The 12,510-nt window shown below is 33.7% G+C and overlaps 1 pseudogene; it reads right to left on the bottom strand.

The window, feature by feature from the left end:
* Window positions 1-1,044: 1,044 nt before the first annotated feature.
* On the bottom strand, window positions 1,045-1,675 carry LOC118621523 (annotated as a pseudogene).
* Between the last annotated feature and the right edge of the window lie 10,835 nt (window positions 1,676-12,510).

The raw sequence follows: 12,510 nt of genomic DNA, 5'->3' as shown, positions 1-12,510 counted from the left end.
TAATCTTTCGTTTTTTTTTTGTTGTTGTTGTTTTGTTGTGTTTTGTTACAGATGTTTCTCCTTTTTGACCCCATTGACATCCTCCTCCCCATGCCCCCCCCCGCCCCATCCCCGGCTTTGTTGTCCATGTCCATTGGTTATGCGTACATGCATATTAAATTCTGTGGTTTACCTCTTCCCTCCCCCAACACCCCCTCTCCCAAGGGTTGTCAGTCTGTACTCTACTTCCACGTTTCTGTATCTACCCTATTCCTCAGACTGTTATGTTCATTATATTCCACAAATAAGTGAGATCATGTGGTATTTGTCTTTTTCTGCTTGGCTTCTTTCATTTAGGATAATACTTTCCAGGTCCCTCCATGTCGTCTCATAGCATAAGAGATCTTTCTTTCTTACAGCTGCATAGTACTCCATTGTGTATATGTACCACAGCTTTTTTATCCATTCATCTTCATCACATTGATTTTTCTTTCTTTCTCTACTTCTCCCTTCTCTCTCTCTAAAACTTTATTTATTTATTTATTTATTTATTTATTTATTTATTTTGTGGTACATGCCCCTAGCAAGAACCAAACCCAGGACTCTCTGGTCCACAGGCTGACACTCAACTGCTGAGCCAAACTGGCCAGGGTCTAAAACATTATTTTTAAAAATCTTTAAAAAGTAGAATCTTTGGTGTAGCCAAACAAAACAACTCACCTATGATGAAAAAGTTTCCAGATTTTAACAAAGAAACATTAAATGTTAAAATAAAATAAAAAAGAATAGAGAATGAAAATACCTATAAAATAACCAATATAAAAAAATATGAAAAATATTGTTAGTCTATATAAGTTTTTACACAAGCATAAAGGCCAGAGCCCAAATATCTATAAATATAGAAGAATCTAGATAATATCGTTGATGAGGAGTCTTCTAGGGTCAAAGAACAAGAGTATTTTACATACTTATTTGTAGAAGTATTATAAAAGACCAAGTGTGTGTGTGTGTGTGTGTGTGTGTGTGTGTGTGTGTGTGTGTATATATATTTTTTTTTCCCCAGCATCCAAAATCTTTTTAATAACAAGGCAGGATCTGGGATTAGTTTTTGTAGCCGCGGCTGGCCCGCCGGCCTCTGGCATGCTCGAACTTCCGGCCCTTGGATCGCACGTCGGGTTTGGTGTGGCTGTGAGGGTCCCTGGGGCCTTGCCAAAATGCCGGTACACCTCTCGGCCCTTGCGAGGACCAGAAAGCAGGACAGTACCACAGCCCTTCGGTGAGTCCAGGGCCAGCTGGTCAAAGGTGAGGATCTTGCCCCCAGCCTTGACGATGCGGCTTCGGGCACGGCTGCTCACACGAAGTGCACACACCTGCAGTTTGGGCACCTCCTGGACACGCACGTCGTCAGTTACAGTGCCCACAACCACGGCAGTTTTGCCCTCCCGGCCAGGAAGCTTCATCTTCAGGATCATCCGGGACAGGGACAGAGGAGGCCTGTTGGAGCGACTCATAAACCACCTCTTCAGCACCACTTGGTTGAAGGTGGAATTGGTTCGTCTGGCCAGAAACCTGTATAGCTTGACCAACAGCCTTAGGTAGATGTCCTGGCTCTTGGGCTCCTTGCGCCGAACCTTTCGGTCTTTGTTGTGGCAGATATCGACTCCCATGATGGCACCTTCTGCTTCACCAGGTCCGGAAAGAGAGAACTCTGTATATTTTATTAAATTGATTTTTTTAGAGTCATTATAGGTTTATACCTCCCTTAGAATCTACATACCCCATGAGACTGGTCCATTTATTGCAACTGATGAACCTACATTGACATACCATCATAAACCTAAGGCCATAATTTACATCTGGGTTTAATCTTCATGTTGTACATTATGTGGATTTGGAGAAATGTACAATGACATGTACATACCTTACAAAATGTTTCACCGTCCTAAAAGTCCTTTGTGTTCTGCCTATTCATCCCTCTCTATCCCCTAATCCCTGGAAGCCACTGGTCTTTTTACTGTCTTCATAGTTTTGCCTTTTCCAGAATGTTTTATAGTTAGAATATGCTATGTAGCCTTTCAGATTGGCTTCTTCCATTTAGTAATATGCTTTTAAGATTCCTCCATGTTTTTTCATGGTTTGATAGCTCATTTCTTTTTAGTGCTGAATAAAATCCCTTTGTCTGCATATATCACGTTTCATTTATCAATGAACCTACTGAAGTAGGTTATATGGGTGATTCAAAGTTTTGGCAATTATGAATAAAGCCACTATAATTATCTGTATATACATTTTTGTGTAAACATAAGTTTCATCTAATTTGAATAAATACCAAGAAGCATGATTGCTTAATTGTATGGTAAAATTATATTTAGTTTTATAAGAAACCACTAAACTATCTTCAAAAATGGTTGGACCATTTTATATTCCCATCAGCAATGAATAGGAATTTCTGTTTTTCCACATCCTCACCAGCATCTAGTATTTCAGTGTTCTGAATTTTGGCCCTTCTAATAGGTGTGTGGTGGTATTTTACTCTTGTTTTAACTTGCAATTCCCTGATAAAATATGATGTTAGTATTCTTTTATATGTTTATATGCCATCTTCATATTTTCTTTGGTCAGATGTCTGTTCAAGTCATTTATCTATTTTTTTTTTTTTTATCCTCACCCATGGATATTTTTGCATTTATCTTCAGACAGAGTGGGAAGTTGGGGGCGGGGGGGGGGTAGAGAAACATCAACGTGAGAGAAACACATCTAGTGGTTGCCTCCCGCACAACCCCATCCAAGGCCGGGGACAAACTGCAATCAAGGTACGTGCCCTTAGTGGGAACCGAACCCGGGACTCTCTGGTTCACAGGCCGGCGCGCTAACCGCTGAGCCAAAACTGGCCAGGGCTCATTTATCTATTTTTAATCCAGTTCTTTGTTTTCTTATTGTTGAGTTTTAAAGACTTTTTTTTTTTTTTTTTTTGTACCTTTTGGATATTGGTTCTTTATCAGATATGTCTTCTGCTAAATATTTTCTCCCAGTCTGATTTTGTTTTCTTATTCTCTTGACAATGTCTTTTACAGAGCAGAAGTTTTCAATTTTAATTAAGTAAAATTTAATTAATTTTGGGGGGTTATATATAAAAGTAATCAGCACATCCAAGATCAACTAGATTTTCTCCTGTTATCTTCTAAGAGTTTTACTGTTTTTCATTTTACATGTAAGTCTAGGATCTATTTAAAGTTAATTTTGTGAAGGGCATAAAGTCTGCGTCTAAAATCACTTCTTTGCATGTGAGGTATAGTTGTTCCAGAACACATTGCTGAAAAGACTTTCTTTTGACCATTTGCTCCTTTGTCAAAGGTCAGTTAACTATATTTGTGTGCCTATTTATGGGGTTCTATTCTCTTTGATCGGTTTATTTGCCTATTCTTTCACCAATACCACTCTGTCTTGCTTTGCAGCTTTACAGAAAGTCCTAAAGTTGGATAATGTCAGTCCTCCAACTCTGTTCTTCTACTTCAGTATTGTGTTGACTATTTTGAGTATTCTGTATTTCCATATGTACTTTAGAATTAGATTATAAATTTCCACAAAATAACATTTTAGGCTTTTGATTGATATTGCATTAAATATATAGATCAAGTGAAAGAACTAATATCTTGACAATATTGAGTCTACTTATCTATGAACATAGAGTGTATCTCTTATTGTGTTCTTTGATTTATTTCATAAGATTTCTAATTTTTTCATATATATATGTCAGATTTACAACAAGCATTTTATCTTTGGTGTGCTAATGTAATGGGATTGTTTTCCATTTCAATGTCCACTTGTTTATTTCTGGCATAGGAAATTAATTTATTTTGTATAGTAACCTTGTATCCTGCAATATTATTATAATTACTCATCATCTCCAGTCCCATTTTGGTTGTTGTCAATTTTTCATATTTTCTACATAGAAAATCATGATATCTGTGAACAAAACCAGTTTTACCTTATATACTTTATTTTATGTATTACAATGTATATAATTTTATTTTCTTGTTTTATTGCATTAACTAAGACTTCTAGTACAATATAGAAAAGCAGTAGTGAGAAGGGATATCTTTACTATGTTCTTGATCATAGTGGAAATGCCTCTAGTTTCTCACCATTGTGTACAATGTTAGTATGTAATCTTTTAAAGATGTAAAAATCAAAATTACATGCTCTACATTGTAGAAACAGCATAGAAGGGAGAAAATGATAAATAAGAAGAGATGCAGAGAAGATTAACTGATCACCTCATCTGTAAAACCTGGGAGTCAAAAACATTACTCTGTGGTGACAAAGTACATGATAATGGAATAGTATAAAGGTACACACAAGAAAATATAATTGTATATACTTACATAAGGAAGATAAATACATGAATATAAAGGAGAGGAATTCATTTTTCCTCCTCTTTTTTTTTTTCTATTTGGGAATTAATAGTGATGATTCTTAAAAAAATAGAAAACTAGGAAATACCTTCATATACTGATAATTATAAAGGTGGTTACCAGATCCAAAACAAAAACCTTGCTAAATATCAGAAAACATATACACTCAAGTAAGAAAATAATCAGGGTACAATATGAGAACAGAAATAGACCACAGAATAATATAGAAGAGGCAGACCAAATATCTCTGTCATATGAAAAAATGTAAAAGGAGTTTATACATTAAAAGAAAGAAAAAATATCAGAGTGGAACAGAAATCATTGCACAACTCTACAGTATACATGAGACATGTGTAAAAATACAGTTCAAAAAAGTTAAGATATAAAAGAAAAAACGAAGTTAAATTATACTCCCATTATTCATAAATAAAAGTATTTACAGATTTTTGAAATTATATTTCATATTCAATTTGCATTAATATATGTATTAATCAATTTGATTATATTTTAGTCTACATTTCTTCTGTGAAGCATTCATGATCTGCATCTATTTTTTAAAAATATGATTTTATTGGTTTTAGAGAGAGAGGGGAATAGAGAGGGAGAGAGAAACATCACTAAGAGAGAAACATCTATTGGTTGCCTTCTCCATGCCCCATTACTGGTGATCAAGACCAAAACCGGGGCATGTGCTTTGACCTGGAATCAAATCTGGAACCTCTTGGTGCATGGGATGACACTCAACCGACTAAGCAACACCGGCCAGGGCTGCATCCATTTTTTTTTAACTGTTTTTTCTTTATTGATTTTAGAGAAAGAGAAAGGGAGAGGGAGAGAGAAATAGAAACATCAATGAAAGAGAACATTGACTGACCGCCTCCTGCATGCCCCCCAATGGGGATCAGGTCCGCAACCTGGGCATGTGCCCTGACCAGGAATTGAACTGGAGACCTCTTGGTGCATGGGTCAATGCTCAACAACTGAGCCACACTGGCCAGATACTATATCCACTTTTTATGACTTTATTTTTCAGAGCTGTTTTAGGTTTCCAGCAAAACTGAGAAGGAAATACAGAGATTTCCTATATATCTCCTAGCCTACCATATGCATAGCCTTCTTCATTATCAACATCACTCACCAAACTGGTGCACGTTTTAACAAGGATTAATATACATTGACACTTTATAATCACCCAATGTACATAATTTACCTTAGGGTTCACTCTGTGTTGTCCATTCTATTAGTTTGGACAAATATGTAATTATATATATTTATCAGGACAGTATCATACAAAGTCTTTTCATTGCCCTAATAGTCTTCAGTGCTCTGCCTATTCATCTCCCCACCACCACCAACCCCCTGAAAGCACTCATCTTTTTATTGCCTCCACAGTTTTTTCTTTATCTAACTTTAACTAGGTATTTTAACCTGTCCTTATTGATTTCTAAGAGTTATTTAACTGTAGATAGCAGAGGCATGTGCTAGATGCCTCAAGGATAGAAACCTGTAAGTCAAGAATGTGAAGGCCAATAACTGAGTCAGGTATTTCTATAAACACACCATCTGGCTTCCCCATTTTATGCTAATGAGTTAAAATTTGAATTTTTCCCTGTGTCTTTTAGTTAATGAGAACATTAGAAAATATTTAAAAACTACATGATAGTCTGGCGTACTCCATCAAGTGCAAAACAGATTACCTAGCAAAGAATATCTATAGCTATGTTAAAAAATACACACTTGGCCATCTTCAGTGCTTCTTTACTTTGCAACCTATTTCCTTCTGTGTTAGAAACTTGTTTTTTCTAAAACTGATACTTTCATGCCAGAAACAGTAGGAGCATTTTGAGCATAAGTATATTTAATTTTAAAAAACAAAGAAGGCGTTAATAATTTTTCACTGGATTTTAATAGTTAAATAACAATTTTAAATTCCTAATTGGTATCCTTAATTATATACATTAAAGTTACTTTTAATTAACCCTTTGGTATATTTTGGGAGTTTGGGAAAATCTATTCTTTGAAACTCCACCAAATCTAAAATTTGACATACTCCATCTGCTCATAAAATCTTCACTAATATTTGATTTCTCCTTATAATTTTCTCTTTTCTTCCTTCTCTCTTTTTCTGAATATAATTGTACACATTAGACATGTATATAATTACACATATTAATTTATATTCTACTCATGATTCATTTTGGATAAAATAGAGTCAATTGTTGTGCCAAAATACAGTAAAATCTAATTTTATTAATTATATATATTTAATTTGAAAAAGCCTATTAATGGTTGACAATATATTTAACTTTATTAACTAAATTTTAGAAGATTGTGTAAACAAAATTTAGGGAATAAAAGGAAATAAAAGGTATGTTATTTTATGTTTTTAAAAGTTACTTAGATATCATGAATTAGAATTTGCTAGTCTCCTTTCAAATGTATCATGACCTGAGAGCAAATAATACAAGTTTTGCATGATGGGTTAAATGTTGTTTAGTTTTTCTCATATTTATTTGAAAATGATGTTTATATTGCTTGGATGGATCTTTTTATTAATTTATTAAATTTGTATTTATGTGTGTGTGTGCATGTGTATGTATAAATAATTTCTTTTCCCCCATATTTTGGATTAATCAGGTATTTTTATTATCTTATTTCACTATTAATAACTTGCTACTTAGTATTTTTGAGATTGCAATTTGGATTATATTATTCATCCATAACTTAGTACAGTTATTTTAAATTACTACCTTTGCCACTATCTTACACTATGATCCTTATTGTACTTTAATTCCTTTGCCACATTCTACTTTTGGTTTTTTTCTCATCCACTTTAATTCTATATATATTTGCACCTTACAAAATATTATTATTATTTTAAATAATTAATATTCATTTCAGTTTACTGAATATTCACTCTTTCCTGTGCTCTTTATACCTTCCTATTTTAGTGTGTTTCTCCTTGGAACCATTCTCCTTCTGCCTAAAAACATTCTTGTAAATATGCTTAGGTACTTTTGCTGAAGATAGGGTCTCTGTTTTTTGCTTATTGAATGTATTTTGGAAGATATTTTCTTCAGGAATTAATGGAGGAGATAGTGAAAGCTAGAGATCTTCAAATACATAAGTGGAGAGCCAACCAAACTATAATAATTTGATCAATCCTGTAATAATTAGTATCTCCTTCTCTTCTTCCTAATTTGCTTTGTGACAGTTTCTCTCTCTGTCTCCCTCCCTCCCTCTATTCCTCCCTCTCTTATCTTAAAATAAAGACGTTTACCATTTTGTTTGTAGTCTATAATGCTATATCAACAAATTACTATTTGTTGAACAACACATTTTTCAGGGTAGATTTTATCATAAACAATGTTAGCTATTAAAATAAAATAGCTCAACTTCTACACTGTCAAAATTTTGTTTAGAAAAACAGTTTTATAATCAATATTTTTGACTTCTTACTGCATTTAAACAGCATAGAAGCCTACCTCAGGGTGCTTTCTAAACATAGTATTGTTTGAAGTTTTAACTTTGTTTATATTGTATATTATTAATATTAACACTGTTGAATTGTTTTGCTTTTACTTTTAGCTATATGTTATTATTTTATTATTACTTACACAAGAAATGTGGCTTTAAATCCAATCAATTTGTTTTTAGATTAATCTGATGCCTACATTTATTCCAATAAACTGGTTCTATACAAATAAAAGCTATACAAATCCAAGGTACTGACTAGCTATAAAAGGAGGATAACTTGTATAAGTGGAATTTTAGAGAATAAAATATATCATTTTCCAAATAACAGTAACATAAATTAATCTCAAGAACAAATTTTTCAACAGTATTTTCATAGCCCTTTCTTTTTCATCTGTTAGCTTAATAGGAATGGTTTCAGACTAGTTTCACAGTAAAGTATCACCTCTGAGTGCAGAGCATGAAATCACTACTTATGAAAGAATCAGAAGACTATAAAATGTCCTAACAGAAGAAGATGATCTGCTTTCCATATTCTTTTATTTTAATGGAATATGTCTTACCAATTTTTACAAGTGGAGAAATAACCCAACAAAACTATGGGATAATATGATAATTTTAAACCCAGTGTTACAATAATAATTAGTATCTCCATCTCTTCATCCTAAATTTGCTCTGTGACAGTGCGGTACCACTGAGGTTTCTTTCCTACTCTCCAAGATTCCTGTTTGGTTCAGAGATTGCTGGGCTAATCTCTCAGTATGTTCTTCATCATTTGAGATCAAAGACCTGCCTGCTAAAAAGCAGTCAGCCTATCCTAGGAGGGTTTTCAAACCAGGATGACACTGAATTCTATTTAACACGTATACTTTGAGCCAATATCAAAGCAGACAATGAAGAAGTAGCTGGGTGAGGTTGGCATGGAAATGATGAGTTTTGTATTTTTGTCATACTTAGTGACTTCCTTCTAATATGGATAATTTTTTGAGTTTCCTGTTTTACTTCTACCTGAAAATGTTGGGTTTCTCAAGGGCTTTCCCTGGGAACTCTTCTCTCCCACCACATACTCTCACTAAGGAATGCCATCATCTCCAAAATGTATATCATCTTTATGGAGAAGACTTCTAAATTCATATCTTCAATCAAAAATATTCCCTATGAGCTGAAACCTTGACTATTCAAATGACTATTTTCCATCTCCAATAAGATGCCTTTCAGAGATCACAATTCAGATACACAAATGTTAACATGTATAAAAAAATTTGATTTTTTTTTTATCCTCACCCGAGGACATTTTTCCATTTTTTGTTCAGATAGAGTGGGAGGGAGAAAGCGGAAGAGAGAGAGATAGAGACAAACATTGATGTGAAAGGGACACATCGGAAACCAAACCCAGGTCTCTCTGGACCGCAGGCCAACTCTCTAACTGCTGAGCCAAACAAACCAGGGCAAATTTGATTTTTTTTTTAAATAACCTCTTTCCCACTTCATGTCTACCCATCAAGTTAAACATTATCACTATTCATTGAACCAAGAAAAACAATCTCTGAAATATCCATGAGTCCTCATTTAGTCTAATCACATATTTATCCGAATAAAGAGAAGTGTTTTGTTTTTTGTTTTTTATCTGTACCATGAAGTTGTTGTTGTTGTTGTTTTTCCTTTATTGATTTTAGAGAGAGAGGAAGGTAGAGGGAGAGAGAGAGAAACATCAATGAGAGGAGTAAATAAATGTAGCACAAAGTTTCATGACAGCTGGTGGGGTGGGGTGAGAGATTAAGTCTTATTTTGCGTGTCTCCAAAGAAAATAATCAATGCTTGACAGATACAGTGAGGCAGATTTTGATTCATTTGGAGGAAAATCTACACAAGTCAGCAACGTCAAAATAGTATGTCTCTCCTGATCCTATTTTAGAGTATAATTTAAGTTTGACCTCCTTTTCCTTATCATTACTGCTGTCTGCTTCATCTGAGATGTTTAGCAGGGATATTACACAACAGAGTCTCTCTCCTAGCTTCCACATTTGTTCTCTCTTGTCTGACATGAGGCAATACTGAAACCAATCTTCTCAAATCTCAATCAAGTCACATCACTAAGATCTTTCAATGCCATGTGATTGCACTGATACTTAAAATCAAATCACACTTTGCACTATGGTTCATTATATGATTTTGCCACTGCCTCTTATCACAAGCCTCATTTTACCTACTCTAGACCTCCCTTCTGTATCAGAAATCATGCTTCTCTTAACTTAATAATTTATACATACAAAGAATTATGCCCGGAGTATGTTTTTACATTTTTATGATTAGGTCCCTTCTCTTTTTACAGCTTCAGCTTAAATGTCACTTTCTTGAGAAGATCTTCCCTGAGAAACTAATGAAGACCTCTATTATTTTCTCAGTGTATTATATTTTCAGCATGTAAGCTTTCCATTGGAAGGTAAGCTTTTTATTAGAGAACTAGCGATGTCATATTTACCTTTGTATCGCCAGCATCCTGGAGCAGTATGTTTCATATTATTCCCTTGGGAAATATTTGTGGCTGACTAAATTCAGGAAGAACTTGTGAATAGGCAACTGGATGTGCCATGAAATTCAGAAGAGCCTTCTCGGTGAGAGATATACTTTGACTGTGATAATTAGAGATATATATTATAACAGAAAGGGGAAAACACACATCAGCTAATATCACATCTGTAATGAAGATAATTCACTAATTTTAAGTATGTGGATCCCAAATAAGGTAACATTAAAGGTCTCATGTTTGGTCCCCTAAATTAATTTTCTAATCTGTTCTTTGGAAACATTAAACCCTGCTTAATTTTTATTTTCTAAAATTTTCTAATAAAGGACTATATCTCCAGCAAAATCAGAATAGTGTTACACAGAGATAACTTATCTAATCTTGGCCCCAGGTACCTCAGTTCAACGATTTCTCTCAGCTTCCTCCATTAGGTTTTTCTTCACCATTTTCATTTGTTGACTTCCCTTGTTAGGTAAAAACAAACAAAAACAAAAAACAAGCAAACAAACAAACAAAAAACACTTTAGTTTCCAGAGACTGGACTTCACTGAAAATGAAGGGTAATCCCTTTAGCAGAGCAACAGGTATATTTCATAATAGTTCTTTGAGTTTTCCTGCACAGCTCTCCTGTTTGCAAGTATGTAGATAATGTAAAATAGAGGTAGGAAACAGATTTGGACATGGTGGGTATATAGAAAATTAGTTCATTACACAGAGCTAATAAAGCCTGAATATTTTCTTATTTGTTTATGATAAATGTTTTACATTCTCACCGCATGTTTGTTCTTCCTTAATATGGCTTCTGTAAAGGACTTTTTCCTGAAAGGTGACAAAGTGAGGATATTTGCAAAATGTCACTTGTAGGATTATTGAAATAATGAGATGGTAAAATAGAAGAAATTCCATACTAGTAATGATATTCTGATATGTTTATGTGGGTATAGATTATATATAGATAGGTGATAGATAGACAAATATGTGTGTATATATATGTATGTATAATTGTTTTTACTTCACATGCTTACAAAAAATTAAAATTAAATCTTTCAATTAATACAATGCAGATTATAGTAAATGATAAAATGCAAAAGCATGTATTATAGAAGAGAAAAAAGAAGAAAGGAGGAGAAAACTATCCCAGGAAACATAAATTGCACAACTATGCACAAATCAATTTCTTATGGAAAGGGAAATACGGTTGAATTTGGCAAAAAAAAAAAAAAAAAAAACACAAAAAAACATTCATTAGAACAAAACATTCTCCCTGTACCATGATACTTTAAAGAGAATGTCAGTCTCATTTTGTGTGTCTTTAAAGAACAGATTAATAGTTGCAAGTTACAAGGACGTAGGTTTTAGCTTATTTGGATGAAGACCTGTACAAGTCAGCACTGTCCAACAAAGGGTGAGTGGACATACACAGAGAGTTACCATTGCTGGGAGAATTTACACCTGAAAGGACAGTCTTCTCGACATGTGAGAAGAAATTTCTACATTGGGAGAAAAATTAGAATAAATGATGTTTACAAGCTTTTATTTTTCTCTTTTAGTTCACTATTCGGCTTTTCCTTCCCCTCAGAAAAAATATATGCTATATCAACATATCTCTACACCTCTACACATAGTCTACCTTTCTTTTTTAAAAAAAACTTCTATGCAGAATAATAAAGCACAAACTACTTCATTCCATTAACCTAGGGACATTGGAGATGTATTTGGTGAATAATAAAACAGGCTTGATTACCCATTTCAGCACAGATTGTATGATTTCACACTCAAGTGATCAAATAGTGAATTAACTCAAAACAAAGCCATAAGCAAAAGAAAACCTCATGCAAAAGAGATTTTAAGTCTCTATAACAGAAGGTAATTTGGCTATAAGAAATAGTCTCCTAACTCAGTTAAGATTAGGAAATACCACATTTTTAAAACATATGACTCCTTTTATTATATTTTTAAATCGGTTGGGTTTTCCCAAAAATACTTTATAAGTTTTCGCCCAGATAGTCTTCACCTAGCATTTATTTACCTTTTAGAAATACTTTTATTTTACATATTTTCAAAAATAAAAATCAAGGAAATGCTAAATCATGTTTAAGAATCAACATTCAGAAT

The sequence above is a fragment of the Molossus molossus genome, unplaced genomic scaffold (assembly GCF_014108415.1).
Source record: "Molossus molossus isolate mMolMol1 unplaced genomic scaffold, mMolMol1.p scaffold_m16_p_8, whole genome shotgun sequence".
NCBI lineage: Eukaryota > Metazoa > Chordata > Mammalia > Chiroptera > Molossidae > Molossus > Molossus molossus.
Note: the sequence above shows the minus strand (reverse complement) of the source record. Positions and strands in the feature narration are given on the sequence as shown.